This window comes from Aquarana catesbeiana, linkage group LG05, assembly GCF_042186555.1.
Source record: "Aquarana catesbeiana isolate 2022-GZ linkage group LG05, ASM4218655v1, whole genome shotgun sequence".
NCBI classification, from domain to species: Eukaryota; Metazoa; Chordata; class Amphibia; order Anura; family Ranidae; genus Aquarana; species Aquarana catesbeiana.
In genome coordinates this window covers 133,417,620-133,436,950 of record NC_133328.1, presented here as the reverse complement: position 1 = coordinate 133,436,950, position 19,331 = coordinate 133,417,620, and the positions used below count along the sequence as shown (strand labels likewise).

General features: G+C 43.8%; 1 protein-coding gene across 4 annotated transcripts in view; it reads left to right on the top strand.

The window, feature by feature from the left end:
- Positions 1-19,331, top strand: part of SATB1 (SATB homeobox 1) — a 268,899-nt gene that overhangs the window by 91,040 nt on the left and 158,528 nt on the right. The window lies entirely within an intron of this gene.

The following is a 19,331-nucleotide window of genomic DNA, read 5'->3' as shown; positions in this document are numbered from 1 at the left end:
ATCACAGAAACAAAGAAAAATGCGTTTTTTTTCAAAATTTTCGGTCTTTTTTCATTTATAGCGCAAAAAATAAAAAACCCAGAGGTGATCAAATACCACCAAAATAAAGCTCTATTTGTATGAAAAAAAGGACAAAAAAATCATTTGGGTACAGTATTACATGACTGAGTAATTGTCATTCAAAGTGTGAGAGCGCTGAAAGCTGAAAATTGGTCTGGTCACGAGGGGGGTTTAAGTGCCCAGTTGTCAAGTGGTTAAGTATAAAAATAATAAGCCCTAAAGTGATATTGAAGGCCTGCTCCATGTAGTTAGTTTTGCATAGAGCAGCCCCGATCCTCTTCTTCTCGGGTCCAGCACTGGCGCTCCTGGCCCCTCCTTCCTGCCAAGTGCCCCCAGAGCAGAGCAAGCATCAAGCGTTTAAAACCACTTTGCCATATTTATTCCTTAATTCCAGGAAGTGGATGTGACTGAAAGGCAATGCAGGTTGTATTGCTGCAGTTGTAGTCTTTATATACTCAGTCTATAGTCCTTCTTCTAAAAGATGTTTGACAAAAATGCAATGACAGCTGAAAGAATCCCACTGACTGTAGTGATGGCAACCAGCAGGAACAAAACTGCAACATGTTGTATGTTTAATTACAGGAAAGAAAACACAACAGACATAAAATGTAGCATTTATGTGAACAAACTAACAAGAAAAAAAAAAGTTTTATAATGTAGTTCTTTCCTTTTTTTTAGAAAGAAAATTATTAAAAATGGCTCATGGATTTTAAATCTAGGAAAATTCCAAATTCATCAATGTAACCAATTCTAGTACTAGGGAGGAACATGGTAATTTAACTGAATAACTGCCATAGCAGTAAGCTAAAGGAGTTGTAAAGTCTCTTCTGTGCTGCAGCTGCCCCCAGAGCCCCCCTTTTTCTTACCTGAACCCGATCGTTCCAGTGATAAGCACGAGCCCAGCAGCTCTAGCCGCTGTCTCAGGTCCTCATTGGATAGATTGATAGCAGCAGGAGTCATTGGCTCCTGCTGCTGTCAATCAAATCCAGTGAAACGGGAGCCGAGAGTGGGGCCTAGTCCTTCTGTCTGTGTCAATGGAAGCAGCAGCAGGACTCGGGATCGCGCCCACATGAGTGCCTCCATGGAATGCTGCTCTCCATGGGGGCACTTGATGAGGAGGAGGAGCCAGGAGTGCCACCAGGGGACCCCAAAAAAGGAGGATTGGGGCCGCTCTGTGTAAAACCCTTGCACAGAGGAGGTAAGTGTGACATGTTAATTATTTTTTTTAAACAAACCTTTACAATCACTTTAAAGCTGAACTGAATGTAGGTATAAAAGACACAAATTAATGCTGCTCTTCATTCATTAGGCCATCCTTAAAGACCTGCTCACACGATTGTGCTGTGGTAGCATTGATATGATTCTGAATGGCACTACACCTCACCTTCCCAACACACTAATTATGTTGCCATGCGCTGCACTTATGGAAATAATTGTATTATTAAATGCAAACAGTGTAGGTGCCTGAGTTTAAAGTGATTGTAAACTCTCACCTTGTAAAACAACCCATTCAGTTTAAAATATAAATAAAAGGCAAAACATCTGGGTATAGATATAAAAAAAAACCCATAATTTTCCCCTCTTTTATAAGTGATAATATCCCCTCTGTTCTCAGCTGCATAGAAGCTGGGGGAGGAGAAACTGCAGTACACTGATCTTGCCAGTGAAAGCCTCTACAGAGGGGGCGTGCTAGCATAAGTCTGATCACTGGAGGAGAGCACACTGAGTTTCCAGCATACTGTAGCTAGAGAACTGACCACTGTGTGTTCTCCTGCTTAGTGTGGTCAGTCCCTCTGCTTTTTAATAGGAAAGCAGAGGGACTGGCAGGAACACCAGGGATTTCACACAAAGGAAGCAATGCAAGAACAGGATACTTTTTCACACAAGTACATGGTATAGCAGGCACATATCAGGAATATGAAATGCTGGGTTTGCATATTGTACTCTTTAACTTGGTCTTGTACAGCAGAGCTTAGACTGGAGGGGGAGGAGAGAAGCACAAGGAGTCAGCCAGTTGTGCTGCAGTGCAAGGTACTATGCTGATAGGAGGACAGAACAGACTCATGAGCTCAACAGTTTACTGCTTTTCCTTTCATTGTCTAATCCCAGGCTGTGGGTGGGAGGGAAACCTGTGTATGTTACTGACTGCAGCAGAGAAGGATTGGGTCTCTTGTCCTGCCAGACAGCATTATGCTGTGTGGCAGGACTGGATAGACAGAAATAAAAACAGGTAAAGGACAGACAGAAAGTAAAACAGCTCCCATATATGTATTTCAGTTACATATGAAACCATTTACCTGTCGTTCAGTTATAACACTGTAAACTCTATTGTAAAAAAATTGCCACTAAAGCCCCCAAAAGATATATGAATCCAGAATGTGAAGCCAGCAACCATGCAAAACGAAAACTTTACTTTGCGTCTGACTTACGGTTTTATCTGGCTGGGTCACATACATATGTCAGACATGAAAATTTATTTAGCTAAATTACCCTAATTTTCTGGTTCTAGTAACAGCTCTTACTATTTACTTTACAGTTTTAAACTTGGACGTATGTAAGTTTTTGAAAGATGTGTCCCAAATGCAAACGATTTCATTACAAACAAGTTCAGCAAGCATGTCCCTATGGAGTTTGTAGTGCACCACGTCCTTCTGAGACTCTCATTTTTAGATGCACCTGCAAGACTCTGTTTCAAGAGAATATATTTAGTGCTTGCTGCCTCTTTTCAGGAGAAGTGTAAGAAAAATGCTGCTGTGTGTTTTATAGTCTCCTGACTATAATAATTATCCTTAGGATGAATGAACATCGGAAGTGTATACAGACTACAGCAGTTTGCCACGAGGGAAGCATAGCAAGACCACAGCTGTAAGTTTTCTACAGCATATTATTTGAAATGGGACTACTAGGGTTACTTTACTAATGAACCTAGGGCTAAACCTGAGCAAGTACTTGTTCCATATTAGAAACTTGGCGCTTACTGAGTCAAGTGGGTCAGCATAAAGTAGAAACATTTTATTTTTAAAAGAAGTCAGAAATGGCAGCCACATTTTTTTGTGCTTTAGTTTGCTGTATATCTGTTACATAGACTTTACATGCACATCAACTTTAATGGCATCCCAGTTGGTAGGGTGCAGTATTGAGTTGGCCCACGATTTGCAGCTATAACAGCTTCAGCTCTTCTGGGAAGGCTGTCAACAAGGTTTAGGAGTGTGTCTATGTTAATGTTTGACCATTCTTGAGGTCAGCACTCTGTGCAGGCCAGTCAAGTTCCTCCATCCCAAACTTACTCATCCAGGTCTTTATGGTCCTTTTTGTTATGAGTAAGCTCAATTGACTCGAGTGAAGTGCGCCAACATATTTTGTGTATTGTCTGGCTGTATAATCAATAAACAACATTAAAGGATTTCTGACTGTGTCTGCAGTGTGCCACCATTTCCTGTTTTTCCTATTGCATTTACGGTGGCGTGCGGAGGTGAGCACCCACAGCTGTCAAACGCTTCACCGATTTGCCTGAGTGGTGTGCTACACATGTTGCATTTGTTTGGACTTTGCTTTGGCACTGGTGCGCAGTCATGATGGAACAGGAAGGGGCCATCCCCAAACTGTTCCCACAAAGTTGGGAGCATAGAATTGTCCAAAATATCTTGGTATGCTGATGCCTTAAGAGTTCCCTTCACTGGAACTAATGGGCCAAGTCCAACCCCTGAAAAACAACCCTAAACCATAACACCCTTCCACCAAATGATTTGGACCAGTGCACAAAGCAAAGTCCATAAAGACACGAATGAGCAACTTATTCAGGAAAAGGTTGCAATAGAAAAAAGCTCTTGCTGCTCATAACAGTCAAGCAGCTTCCAACCATCATTCCTGCAGACCATAAATTCAGAAAAAAAGAATTCTGATTGGTTGCTACATACAATCACTTACTGAATTACCCCAAATACCATTGATTCTGGTAGGTGCTATTGATTACCATCCTTCGCTGGTTGGTTCCCTGGCTAAAGTGGAACTACAAGTCCCAGCATTCCTTCTAGCTGGACATAAAGCAGTGATGTTTCATTGGACTACAAAAAGTGCTACAGTACAGCCAGCCTCTTTCTGAAACTGGCATATGAGACACAGAAATACAGATGATAGCCACATTTTGATGTTAATCCCAGCAGCCTCACACGGTGCTGCATGCCCAGTGTAAAATAAGCACCTGCATAAGGAGATAAACATAGGCAACTGCTAGTTGCCTGACTAACCCAATGGTTTTAAAGAAGTCTGAAATACAGGAGCTGACATCCTCTTAGTCACTGTCATGGGTAGAGTTGCCATGTAGCTGGTAAAAATGCGTTGCCATTTTCTTTTTAACTAGTTAGAGATCATAAGTCCTGTTTTTTCCAGGAAAAGTGAAAACCTTAGTCCTGAAAAAGACATATAGAAAATGCGAGTGAAGTCAGAATTCCTTCCTTTCCAGGTATAGCATTTTCATAAAAAGAGGTCAACAATCCTTAATTAATAATGTTTACAATCATTTTTACATCTGTGTGAAGGTGCTGTCCCCTGGCCATGTGTATTGGGCTTACCTTTCTCTCAGGGGAGCCCAGTACATCCATGGTGGGTGTCAAAGTGGAAAGTGGTCAGAGATCAGCGAACTTCCATTCACTGATCTTTACTGTGTTTTATAAACCCAGAAACACTTGATTCTGGGTGCTTATGGTTTCAGGGGTGTAAACTGTGGCCTTTCTGTTGGGGAAAAGGCTGATCAAGCACAGCCTGTCAGCTTCCATAGAGTGTAATGGATTAATAGACCCCTGATATCAACTTAAAGAGAACCTGCGACCTGCACTATGCTATCACATAGGGGCTTGTCAGTTCCTCTGTGTTAGCAATAAGGTTAAAGAGGACCTTCAGCCTACCCCCACATATTTTTTTCTATACTCCCGCTTACTGTGTGGTTTTGTAGGCACAGTTCGGAAACTCACCATGCCACTGGATCCAGCATTGTCCCGCTGGCATCCTTCTATCTATAGACACTGCTCAGTCCATTGCCGTCATCTTACATGTGATGTTATCGAGAGGCTCACCAACTCTTCTGTGTTCAGCTGGCAGGGCCTCACTGTGACACACCGCTAGGCCCGCTTACTTCCTACTTACTGCAGGGCCACGTTGTTTCCTAAAATTAAAATAAAAAAAACACTCCCATATTCGTGTAGAGGAGGGGTCGAGAGGGGGAACTTCACAAAGAGGGTGAAGATCCACTTTAAGTTTAAAAACATTTTAAAATCTTGCCATATTTATTAATTGTCAGAAAAATTTCTGCACACAGCAAAGTTTCCACCCATCCATCCAAGAACCAACCTTCCTTGATGTGTTTCACCATTCCTGGCTTGCACACAAGGATAGGAGAAGTCCCCTATCCTTGAGAGCAAGCAAGGTGTGGTGAAACACGTCAAGGAAGGTTGGTTCTCCAGTGGAGACATTGTTATATGCAGTCACTTGGTTGACAATTATTAAATATGCAAGTAGAGCAAAGCATGGAGTGCGGTTGATTCATTCTTTCATATTTTTGATGGAGAGTGATGGACTATAGCGGTAGCACCTGGATTGGCCATTTATAGAAGGGCGAATCTTGAGCAGAGCTATGGATTTTGGTATATTTTTTAAAAAATTAAGTTTATTAAAATAATGAAAATAAAAAAAATTTTGATCAATAATTCTAGGGACATTATTCATGGTTAACTCTAAATTATTGAGCTGTAAAAGCTTTTAAAGCATCACTTTTAATTCTTCCCTACCATGCTAGAACTCACTTCCCGTGCACCCTCTGGGGCACGCATCAGGAAGTATCTGCGATCGCTGTGTGCCTTGGACACAGCGGATCACAGATTGGGGTATAGAGCCAATCACAGCAGCCCTTTACCATGTGATGAGCTGCTGGTTATCGGGGTCTTCTTTCCTTAACCACATGCTGACCAGCACGCGACGATGTACGTCGGCACAATGGCATGGCTGGGCAAATGGACGTACAGGTATGTCCCCTTTAAATTGCGGCATTGTGGGCGTGCGTGCACCCGCCACGTACTCCGTGACCGCAGACTCGAAGTCCGCAGGGGGCCCGCAATCGTGTCACATTGCAGCAGAACGCGGAGATGCCTATGTAAACAAGGTATTTCCCTGTTTTACCTAGAAACATGATAGAGATCTACTGCTCCCTGTCATCGGGAGCAGTGATCTTTGTCATGTTGTAGTGAGCCCATCCCGCCCACAGTTAGAATCACTCCCTGGGACACACTTAAGCCCTTGATCGCCCCCTAGTGTTTAACCCCTTTCCTGCCAGTGTCATTTACACAGTAATCGGTGCATTTTTATAGCACTGATCGCTGTATAAATGACAATGGTCCCAAAATAGTGTCAAAAGTGTCCGATGTGTCTGCCATAATGTCGCAGTCATGATAAAAATTGCAGATTGCCACCATTACTAATAAAAAACAAATTAATAATAAAAATGCCATAAATCTATCCCCTATTTTGTAGAAGCTATAACTTTTGCGCAACCAATCGATATATGCTTATTGCGATTTTTTTTACCAAAAATATGTAGAAGAATACATATTGGTCTAAACTGAAAAAGATATTTGTTTTTTATATATTTTTTGGGGATATTTATTATAGCAAAAAGTAAAAAATATTGCTTTTTTCAAAATTGTCGCTTTTTTTTGTTTATAGTGCAAAAAATAAAAGCCGCAGAGGTGATCAAATACCACCAAAAGAAAGCAATATTTGTGGGAAAAAAAGGACGTCAATTTTGTTTGGGTGCAACGTTGCACGACCGCGCAATTGTCAGTTAAAGCGGTGCAGTGCCGTATCGCAAAAAGTGCTCTGGTCAGGAAGGGGGTATATCCTTCTGGGGCTGAAGTGGTTAAAATTGCCCTGGGCAGGAAGGGGGTGAAAGTGCTCAGTATTGAAGTTTATTTGGAGTTCTGTAGTTTTTTTTTGCAATCTGGAGGCTTGATATATTTGGTAACTATTTACTCAACACAACCTAATTTTTTTATATTTTATCAAACATTTCAGATTTAATTAACATTAGCGTAAATATCATGTGATATTAAAAAATTGCCACTATCACTACTTTTTACTACAGGATCTCTGCTCTCAGAAAATATGTAATGTTTTGGGGTTTAATGTTGTTTTTATACAAAAAAAAAATCATTTTTAAATATGTGCACGAAATGAAAAAAAAAAGGCTCTGGCAGCAAAATGGTTAAAGTACTGGGGTCAACTTAACAACTAGAATACTTGAGGTCAAGAATGGTAGCTTTCGACTGTACAGGTTTATTCTGGGTCAGCATGTAAACAAACTTTCTTTCTACTCTGGGCTGCTGGCTTTATAGTAGCAGTGTTTCGGGGGGGGGGGTTTGATCTACATGCTATGAAATGTATCACCCCCACCCCCTACAAGTTAACCCTTCTTACTTGCTCCTCCTGGGTGCCCAGGATCATCATTGCAGGTGTCAGATCTGTGAACATTTCTTACTTATTTCCCCTATGCAGAGTGAACCCAAAAGAAATCAGCTCTGAGCAGTTCTGAGTTCAGAGCTGTCAATCCCTGGCTGCTGGCTGGGACTAAAAAGCTAATCAAGCTCAGTCTGGGCTCTATTGGCTTCAACAGAATGCAGAGGTGACATTAGGGTCTAATAGACCCATAACATCCCCTTAATGCCTTCATGACTAGGGTCAAAACAAACCTTGTGACTCAAACTCAACTTGCAACTTTGACATATGTTATTAAAACTGTACATATCACAACTACTTTGTGTATCCAGGTGAATTATATCTTGCTTTTTTTAAGGACAGATTGGGCTTTTATTTGGTGGTAAATGTAAATGCATATCTCCTGGTTTTGTTTTGAAGTAAAAACTAGTCTAAAAAAAACTTATATTTTTGTGCCATTACCATGACCCAACACCAAAAAAAAATCCAAAATAAATTTTCCTATTCCTGACAATCGCAGCGATACCGTGTGTGTTATTTGTTCTTTGTATCCATAGTAAGGTCAAGGGTGCATTTTGTTTTTTGGGGTATTTTTAACCTACCTAAACACACCAACACGAACACTCACTCTGAAACCAGATATAAAACCTTTTTGTTTCTTACCTAAAACACGCTGACCCTAACACTGCCACCAACTAACACTTACACTGCCACTAACTGACACTGCCATTAACTGGCACTGACACTAAATAACACACTGACACACTGCCTTTAACTGACACAAACACTGACATCTTTACTGACATCTTCACTGACACTAACACTCACTGAACTAGATCTATATATATATATATATATATATATATATATATATATATATATATATATATATATATAAATATATATATATATATATATATATATATATATATACAGAGTTCTCCTCTAGCCAAGGAGAAAAGATACATCTTTTCCTCCTTACTAGAGGAGAAGTCTGTTGTTTCTCCTCTTCACGGAGAAGAAAAAAAACAGGGCGGGCTACAAAGCGAATGATCATTGATAACCAATCACGGCGATCATGTGATTGAAGCGTAAATTCATTATATATGTCTATTTCTCACAATTTGGGCCTAAGAGCATTAGAACTTTTTCTCACCTCAGTGGATTAAATCATGCACAGGCCCAGTTTGTTCTGGACGCAACCCGTTTTTGTTTAGAACACAATTATTTAATGATTGACGGTAAATATTACTTCCATATCTGTGGTACAGCTATGGGTGCAAGTTTTGCACCCTGCTACTCAAACCCATTCGCCAATAATGTCTTTTTTTTATGGATGATACATATTCTACAATGTCATCTTTCGTAGATTACATAGTTAGTAAGGTTGAATAAAGACACCAGTCCATCCAGTTCAACCTGAGTGAGTGTGGGTGCGTGTCTACAATATCCCTATTTTTATTTAAGGTACTACCCATTGAGCGCTGTCAATTTACGTAGCGCTCCACACATACATCGCACACTCACATTGGTCCCGACCCTCAAGGAGCCCACAATCCAAGGTTCCCAACTCACATTCATATACTAGGGCCAATTTTGGACAGAAGCCAATTAACCTACCAGCATGTCTTTGGAGTGTGGGAAAAAAACGGAGTACCCAGAGGAAACCCACGCAAGCACAGGGAGAACATGCAAACTCCAGGCAGGTAGTGTCGTGGTTGGGATTCGAACCAGCTCCCCTTTCAGCCATGTCCACGATCAGGAATTTCTAGTATTTTTGGATCTGGAGTCAGGTCACACAGATTTAACAATTATCTCCAAAAAACATTTTTTAAAAATCTGCCAGTAATACATATCTCCATACCAATAGCTGTCACCACCCAAATACTGTTGGCATGGATATATGGATTACCAGCCAATTTTTTTAAACTTTTTTTGGAGATAACTGTTGAGCCAATTCCATCATTTTAAAAAGAATCGTTCTAAAGAGAAAGACTATCCAAGCCAGAATGAGATTTTTATCCAGAAGCTCTGGGACAAGGGGTATAATGAGGATGATCTTATTAAAGCTCAGTTAAATTGTCTTAAGATTTCACCTTCTACTGAAAAAAATAGTAATAAAGAATGGGACACCGTTGAATAGAACAAAATGAGATTTATCATCCAGTTCTATTGTAAATACCGTAGTATTGAACAAGTTAGAAAAACGCATTGGAAAATTTTAAAACAGGATCCCTAACTTGGTGGAGTTTTACCTACAGAAAGGCTCCCAGTGTGAGAAATAAAATAGTCCCAAGCCAGTTAAAACAAAATACTCAAATAAACATAATATAGGTACTCTCTGTTCATTTTTTGACCTCCGTGGTATGTATCAGTGCAAAAAAAGACAATCTAAGATGTGTCCTTTTGTTACACACAGTCAAAAGTCTTTTTTGGCCCCTTTCACACTTGTGCGACTTGTCCTGCATGCAAAGTTGCATGACAAGTCATACCCCATGATCTCCAATGAGTACCATTTATATCTGTGTGACCTCAAAGTATCCCCTGTACTACTTTGGTCTGACTTTAATGCGAGTTGAGGTCTATAGACCTCAAGTTTATACAGGCATTCCCTGAAATCGCAGCAAAAATCACAGCCACAAAACTGCATTAAAATCACGGCAAAATCATGCGACTTTGAAGTCCCGGTGTTGTGAAAGGGGCCTTAGATAACCAAGGGAAAAATCATGCTCTTCATAATTTTGTAATTGTTCCTCTGATTGTTATTTACTGTTTGAAGTGTCCTTGCTGCCTACTCTATGTAGGCCGTACTATAAGAACAGTGAGGGAAAGGTTTGGAAGACATACAAGACTTATAGTCAGGGGATGTAGACCGCAGTGCTTCAAGTCACTTCATGTTAAAACACAACAAATCCATGGATGGGTTAAAAGTTTGGATAGTTGAGAAGATTCCGAAAGGGGAATCTTTTTCTGGAAGATTCTACATACAGAGAGACATATCTTTACACTTGACACACTTGCTCCCAAAGGGTTAAATGAGGAGCTGGAGGTCCATACCATCCTTTAGCTATGTTATTTACATCTCTATAACAGCAGTATAAAGGGGTTTCTAGACCTATGATTTATTGTAACAATTATTTGAGAAACATTGATGTTAATCATAAACACTGGATATCATATCTAGTTGTAATAGGTAATGTCCCCACAATATTTTACCAGCAAAAAATAAGGAATTTTTGCTATTTTTTGATTAATACATATGTGAGTCCATGCATGTTAAAGCAAAACATCACCCTTTCAGTCAACACTGACTATATTTAATCCTTATGCTGCTAACATTAGTAAATAGATAGTAAAGTATATCATACAGTACATCCCAGGAGTCTTCTGAAGGGGAGAAGGGGTTTTCTCAGCTAGGCACACCCTAGAACAAGGGTATAAAAATGGTGGCCCACCAGCTGTTGCGAAACTACAAGTCCCATGAGGCATTGCAAGGCTGACAGATACAAGCATGACTTCCACAGGCAGAGGCATGATGGGACTTGTAGTTTTGCAACAGCTGGAGGGCCGCCAGTTTGAGAACCCTGCCCTAGAAGCTAATGTACTTTTTTGAGTTTCAGGCACTTTGCTTGAAGCGACAGAACACTCATATGTGAACAGGGACCATTGAAATGAATGGGATTTTGCTTGTTGGGCGTTTTGTAGCTTCAGAACTGAGCATTTTACAAGCTGAAAAATGCTCAGGTGTGAACAGGGCCTTAATGTATCAATCAGTCATGAAGGGGTTAAAGTGGGGGTCAGCAACCGATCACTATCTACCCATTCATCGCGGTTCACGGATGAGTAGATCATATCCCTTCCTTGCTTACCCCCAAACTGCTCCTCCCACATATGCAGAGCACGCAGGGAAGGAACAACTTAGTATGATACGATGCTGACAAGCAGAAGGAAAGGTAACCTGTACAGGAGGGGTGGCATGCACTGGAGCCAAGCCCCTGTAGTTCCCCCCTGCAGCAGCTGAAAGCTGGCTTCTCCTCTCCCCAGTGGCGTCACTAGGGTTGGTGTCACCTGGTGCGAGAAAACATGGTGTCACCCCCCCCCCCCACAATAACCTCTTCCCAATATATTTTTACCCTACTGTTTTCTCTCTGTTCTCCCTTCTTCCCCTTTTCTCTCTCTCTCTATCCATCTTTCTTGTTCTTTCTATCTCTTCTTCTTCCTCTCCCTTTACTTGTCCCTGTTCCCCTTACCCGCCTCTCTCTCCAGGGCCAGATTTACATCGCAGGAGCCTATAGGCACTGGACTCTGAAGCCCCCCTCCCAACAGTGTTGCCAACCCCCCACAATTTTATTATACACATTGAAAATCTACTGACAGAATGCTTTTTTTTCCTGAGAAGCTGAGATGAGAGCTTGCTGCCCGATATTGTGGAGAATGAAATGTACATTTTGTATACTTCAAAGGTTGTACAAAAAAAGGGGGGGGGGGCAGTAGGACGCACTGAATTGTGCATCACACTGCCCCCTAGCAGCCTGCAATGCAGAGTGGCTTAAGTGCCGATTTCATGCTGTTTCAGTGTGAATTAGCCCTAAGAGGGAAAGAGGGGTTGGAGGGATAGAGACAGAAGGGGGGAGTGGTAGGAGAGATAGGAACAGGAGGGAGAGAGAGGGGTAGATGGGAAAGTAGGAGAGAGATAGAGAAAGTGGGGAGAGAGGCAGGGGTCTGAGAGAGAGAGAGAGAAGGGGTGAGAGAGAGAGAGAAGGGGTGAGAGAGAGAGAGAAGGGGTGAGAGAGAGATAAAGGGGTGAGAGAGAGAGAGAGAGAGAAGGGGTGAGAGAGAGAAGGGGTGAGAGAGAGAGAGAGAGAAAGGGGTGAGAGAGAGAGAGAGAGAAGGGGTGAGAGAGAGAGAGAAGGGGTGAGAGAGAGAGAGAGAGAGAGAGAGAGAGAGAGAGAAGGGGTGAGAGAGAGAAAGAGAGAAGGGGTGAGAGAGAGAGAGAAGGGGTGAGAGAGAGAGAGCGGGGGGGGGGGAGAGAGAGAAGGGGTGAGAGAGAGAGAGAGAAGGGGTGAGAGAGAGAGAGAAGGGGTGAGAGAGAGAGAGAGAGAGAGAGAGAGAGAGAGAGAGAGAGAGAGAGAGAGAGAGAGAGAGAGAGAAGGGGTGAGAGAGAGAGAGAGAAGGGGTGAGAGAGAGAGAGAGAGAAGGGGTGAGAGAGAGAAAGGGTGAGAGAGAGAGAAGGGGTGAGAGAGAGAGAGAGAGGGGGTGAGAGAGAGAGAGAAGGGGTGAGAGAGAAGGGGTGAGAGAGAGAGAGAAGGGGTGAGAGAGAGAGAGGCAGGGGTCTGAGAGAGAGAGAGAAGGGGTGAGAGAGAGGGAGATGGGGTGAGAGGGGTTGAGGGTGAGTGAGGGGTGAAAGAGAGATGGGGTGATAGAGAGAGGGGGTGGGGGGTGAGAGATAGAAAGAGAGGAGGGTGGGGGTGACAGAGAGGGGGTAAGGGGGGTGGGGGTGAGAGATAGATAGAGAGAGGGGGGGTGCCAGAGAGGGGGATGAGAGAGAGAGAGAGGGGGGGTGGGGAGTGACAGAGAGGGGGTGAGAGAGGAAAGTGGGGTTGACAGAGAGGGGGGTGAGAGAGAGAGGGTGGTTGAGAGAGGGGGGTGAGACACAGAGAGGGACGAGACTCCCCCCTCCTCACCTTGCCCCGGATCGCACACAGCCGGCTCTGCCATCCTCACTGGAGGCACAGATAGCAGAGCTTGAGGCTTTGTCTGTGGGAATGGCATGTGTTGGGTGTGTGCCCGGATTGAGTGTTCATGTTCAGTGCCAGTGGAGAGAAGAGCAGAGGGCAGCTTCACAACGTACAGCTGGCGCGCCGCCCGGGCGGAGATGGTAGTGTGTGTAGACAGTGACAGGCTGGCTCAGTAGGAGGAGGAGGAAAGAGGACACGCAGCACGCTCACACACTGACATACCAAGCGCCGCCACGGCGCTGGAGGTGTGTGTTGTTTCAACCCGGCAGGCTGCGGAGTGCGGGGTGAACGGGTCAGCTCATTAAAAAAAAAAAAAAAACAGTGCTTTCCACACCGTCGGGAGGGTGTCACCCCTCTAGCGGGTGTCACCCGGTGCGGACCGCACCCCCCTAGCAACGCCTCTGCCTCTCCCTCCCCCTGTCTTTTAGCAGCTGCATGGTAAACTATAGAGGATCGGTACCAGAAAATGTTGCCCCTCGACACCTCTCCTGTTTAGTTTCCACTTCCTTCAGCTGCTTGGCCCCCGTGTGCTCCCCTGGTCCCAACCCCCCCTCTCCCTGAAGTGCTGATAGGTTCCCCTCCTCTCGCTCCCACTGGCAGCTGCAGGGATCGCAGGGGAAGGGGCCGATGAATTAAATTTTTACTGGCCCCTTCCCCTGCGATCCCTGCAGCTGCCAGTTCTGAATGAATAGGGTGAGTGATCAGTAGGGATAAGCCCGATGTTCGAGTTCGATTTGAACATCGGGTTTTCACCTGTTCGCCGAATAGCAAACAATTTGGGGTGTTCGCGGCAAATTCGAAAGCCCCGGAACACCCTTTAAAAGTCTATGGGAGAACTCAAAAGTGCTAATTTTAAAGGCTTATATGCTTGGTATTGTCATAAAAAGTGTTTGGGGACCTGGGTCCTGCCCCAGGGGACATGTATCAATGCAAAAAAAAGTTTCAAAAATGGTTTTTCGGGAGCAGTGATTTTAATAATGCTTAAAGTGAAACAATAAAAGTGAAATTATCCTTTAAATTTCGTACCTGGGGGGTGTCCATAGTATGCCTGTAAAATGGTGCATGTTTCCCACGTTTAGAACAGTCCCAGCACAACAAAATGACATTTCTAAAGGAAAAAAAGTAATTTAAAAGTACTGACGGCTATAATGAATTGGCTATAGGAGAAATCAAACGTGCTAATTTTAAAGGCTTATATGAATGGTATTGTCATAAAAAGTGTTTGAGTACCTGGGTCCTGCCCCAGGGGACATGTATCAATGCAAAAAAAAGTTTAAAAAACGGCCGTTTTTTTCGGGAGCAGTGATTTTAATAATGCTTAAAGTGAAACAATAAAAGTGATATATTTCTTTAAATTTAGTACCTGGGGGGTGTCTATAGTATGCCTGTAAAGTGGTGCATGTTTCCCCTGTTTAGAACAGTCCCTGCACAAAATGTCATTTCTAAAGGAAAAAAAACATTTAAAAGTACTCGCTGCTATAATGAATTGTTGGTCCCGGCAATACAGATAAAAGAAGTCATTGAAAAAAACGGCACCAGGCCCTTTGAGTCTGGTATGAATATTAAGGGGAACTCTGAACCAAAATTTTTAAAATAATTACGTGGGGGTCCCCCCAAATTCCATACCAGACCCTTCAGGTCTGGTATGGATATTAAGGGGAACCCGCGCAAAAATTTTAAAAAAATGGCGTGGGGGTCCCCCTCAAAATCCATACCAGAACTTAATAAGGGGAACCCTGCTCCAAAATAAAAAAAATGTTGTGGGGGTCCCCCCAAAAATCCACACCAGACCCTTATTCGAGCACAAACTGGCAGGCCGCAGGAAAAGAGGGGGGTAGCCCCCCAAAGCACCTTGTCCCCATGTTGATGGGGACAAGGGCCTCATCCCCAGAACCCTTGCCCGGTGGTTGTGGGGGTCTGTGGGCGGGGGGCTTATTGGAATCTGGAAGCCCCCTTTAACAAGGGGACCCCCAGATCCCAGCCTCCCCCCTGTGTAAAATGGTACAAATGTACCCCTACCATTTTCACAAAAAAAGTGTCAAAATGGTAAAAAATGACAAGACCCCCCCATGGAGAACACAAAAATATATAAAAATGCAGGACAGATATTTTATTGATACAAGATAAGATGTCAAACGTTGAAAACTAGGTATGCACCTAGTATATATCATCATATATATGATAGTATATATCATATATCAGCCTCTGAAAATTATTGACCAAAGATAGGGTTAGTGGCGTGTTGCCAATAGAAAAAAAAGGTGGCAATAATGGCTGGTGAAAATTACTGTCCGAAAAGGTGCTGATAATGGCCGAAAATAAATTCATATTTATTTAAATTCATGATAATAATTAAAAGATCGAATAGAATATAACAATATATAAATATATATATATATATATATTTAAAAACTGTCCATTTCGGTTTTCAAACAAGTACATCTTGAATTTTTGTTTTTTTTAGGCCAGAATTTTCACTTCATGCACCACTATTAAAGGGTTTGTAACCCCACATTATGATTTTCTGCCAGCCCCCCTATTTTAAGCTGTCATCCTGCACTGTATAATTGTTTGTTAAAACTGAAGCCTCTAAATACCTTTTTGTCATGTATCTTCAGGCCGGTCATGTGATTCCCGGCTGCTCTAATACTGTGATCCAGGGTTACAGCAAGAGAAGCCAAGCTCTCCCTCTGACGTCATCCGGGAGTCACGTGACTGCCAAGCTGGCTCCTCGGCTCCTCCCGCTGTAGCCCTGGATCGGAGTATCAGAGTAGCTGGGAGTCACGTGACCAGCCTGAAGATACCTCACAAAAAGGTATTTAGAGGCTTAATTTCTAACAAATAATTTCACAGTGCAGGATAGAAGCTTAAACGAGAGGGGCTGGCAGCAATTTTTTTAAAACATTTTAGTATTTTACTAACAGCAGCAGGGGGAGGGGGGAAGGGAAAAGAGACACAGACTTCCTAACTGACAGGCAGGGAGGAGAGCACAGAGGAGAGCTGCAGATGACAGAGGCACATAAACTGACCACAGTGTCAGGGCTCAGAAGCCATGATAAACTGTGGTCAGTTTACAGATGGAGGGCAGGAACTGTCAGGATCAGCCAGGTATTTTACAGCTTCCAGAGGGGCATCTTAGACAGCACAAGCACTGTGCAGTTTAACCTTGCTATAAGGGAACAGAATATCTTTTTTTTAAGGGTTACAAACACTTTAAAAACCATTAGCTACAATGTAAAGAATGGGATATAAACATATGTCCCCATATACAGGCGTCTATTACCACCACTAGGTCACCTGTATAAGGAGAGGTAATCAGTTTCAGTGCTTTTTAATGTTTACATTTGAGGTTTTCCTGTATCAGTAAAATATTTGTTTTACATTTTTATTTTTAAATCAGATCAATAGCACCTTAAAGTGGAACGTCACTCTCCCAATCAACATTGATTATTTTAATTTATCATGCTGCTAGCATTAGTAAACAGATAGGAAAGTAGTTACTTGTTTTAAACTTTTTTTTTTTTTTTTTTTTACATTTCTTCAGTTACTTCCTGTTTTTTTGCCTAGACAAATGATGGCATACATCCCAGGAGTCTTCAGGAGGGGTTTTCTCATCTAATCAAACCCTCTCCTGCATGCATGCCTGAGCTAAGTGCAGATGGATTTCAGGAAGGAAATTCTACATGAATCATTTGCCCATACTCAAGATGGCCAAGCCAAGAAATGCCAGGAGGGTGTTTTTTAAAGTGATTTCTCAACAGAATAAAGCATGGAGACATGGGTGGGGAGGTTCCTTTGAATATTAGAAATGAATTAAATAGTGTTTTTGGTTTGTTGTGCCCAGATGCAGTGAAGATCCACTTTAAAAGTCCCATCTGCTTGTCATATTTTGGCATTTTTTATATATATATAAAATTTTGGGATGCGTGTGTCGATATTTTGTTCTGGTCCTTTGCGCCTCCTCTTTTCTCTGTCGTTGTTTCTGAATAGAAGATGATCCCTGTAGGTTCCAATCTCTGCAGGAGCTGAGCCATGTAGTCCTTATCTCTAGAGGAACTGAGCCCTGTAGTCCCTATCTCTGGAGGAACTGAGCCCTGTAGTCCTTATCTCTGGAGGAACTGAGCCCTGTAGTCCCTATCTCTGGAGGAACTGAGCCCTGTAGTCCCTATCTCTGGAGGAACTGAGCCCTGTAGTCCCTATCTCTGGAGGAACTGAGCCCAGTAGTCCCTATCTCTGGAGGAACTGAGCCCTGTAGTCCCTATCTCTGGAGGAACTGAGCCCTGTAGTCCCTATCTCTGGAGGAACTGAGCCCTGTAGTCCCTATCTCTGGAGGAACTGAGCCCTGTAGTCCCTATCTCTGGAGGAACTGAGCCCTGTAGTCCCTATCTCTGGAGGAACTGAGCCCTGTAGTCCCTATCTCTGGAGGAACTGAGCCCTGTAGTCCCTATCTCTGGAGGAACTGAGCCCTGTAGTCTCTATCTCTGGAGGAACTGAGCCCTGTACTCCCTATCTCTGGAGGAACTGAGCCCTGTACTCCCTATCTCTGGAGGAACTGAGCCCTGTACTCCCTATCTCTGGAGGAACTGAGCCCTGTACTCCCTATCTCTGGAGGAACTGAGCCCTGTACTCCCTATCTCTGGAGGAACTGAGCCCTGTACTCCCTATCTCTGGAGGAACTGAGCCCTGTACTCCCTATCTCTGGAGGAACTGAACCCTGTACTCCCTATCTCTGGAGGAACTGAGCCCTGTACTCCCTATCTCTGGAGGAACTGAGCCCTGTACTCCCTATCTCTGGAGGAACTGAGCCCTGTACTCCCTATCTCTGGAGGAACTGAGCCCTGTACTCCCTATCTCTGGAGGAACTGAGCCCTGTAGTCCCTATCTCTGGAGGAACTGAGCCCTGTAGTCCCTATCTTTGCAGGAGCTGAGCCCTGTAGTCCCTATGTCTGCAGGAACTGAGCCCTGTAGTCCCTATCTTTGCAGGAGCTGAGCCCTGTAGTCCCTATGTCTGCAGGAACCGAGCCCTGTAGTCCCTATCTTTGCAGGAGCTGAGCCCTGTAGTCCCTATGTCTGCAGGAACCGAGCCCTGTAGTCCCTATCTTTGCAGGAGCTGAGCCCTGTAGTCCCTATGTCTGCAGGAACTGAGCCCTGTAGTCCCTATCTCTGCAGGAACTGAGCACTGTAGTCCCTATCTTTGCAGGAACTGAGCCCCGTAGTCCCCATCTCGGCAGGAACTGAGCCCCATAGTCCCTATCTCGGCAGCAACTGAGCCCGTAGTCCCTACCTCAGCAAGACCTGAGCCCCATAGCCCCTATCTCGGCAGGAACTGAGCATCGTAGTCCCTATCTCTACAGGAACTGAGCCCTGTAGTCCTTATCTCTGCCAGAATTGAGCCCTGTAGTCCTTATCTCTGCCAGAACAGAGCCCTGCAGTCCCAGTCTCTGCAGTCCCCACACAGACACAGGTCCCTATCTGTGCTGGAAGCAAGTGGTCAAAGTAGAGGTCTCTAGTTGTGTGGTCTCCGCATGGGTCCCTATTTGTGCTGGAAGTGAGCCCCATGGTCCAAGCTCAGGTCTCTAGCTCTGTAGTCCCCACACAGGTTCCTATCTTTGCAGGAGCTGAGCCCTGTAGTCCCTTTCTCTGCAGGAACTGAGCTCTGTAGTCCCCATCTCTGCAGGAACTGAGCTCTGTAGTCCCTATGTCTGCAGGAACTGAGCTCTGTAGTCCCCATCTCTGCAGGAACTGAGCCCTGTAGTCCCCATCTCTGCAGGAAATGAGCTCTGTAGTCCCCATCTCTGCAGGAACTGAGCTCTGTAATCCCTATGTCTGCAGGAACTGAGCCCTGTAGTCCCCGCAGACACAGGTCCCTATCTGTGCCGGAAGTGAGTGGTCCAAGCACAGGTCTCCAGCTGTGTAGTCCCCGCACAGGTCCCTATCTGTTTAGAGACTGATCCCCTATCACCGGGTCCCTATCTGTGTAGAGACTGATCCCCGGGTCCCTATCTGTGGAAGGATTGATCCCCATGGTCCCAGTGAAGTTAGTTATGTGTC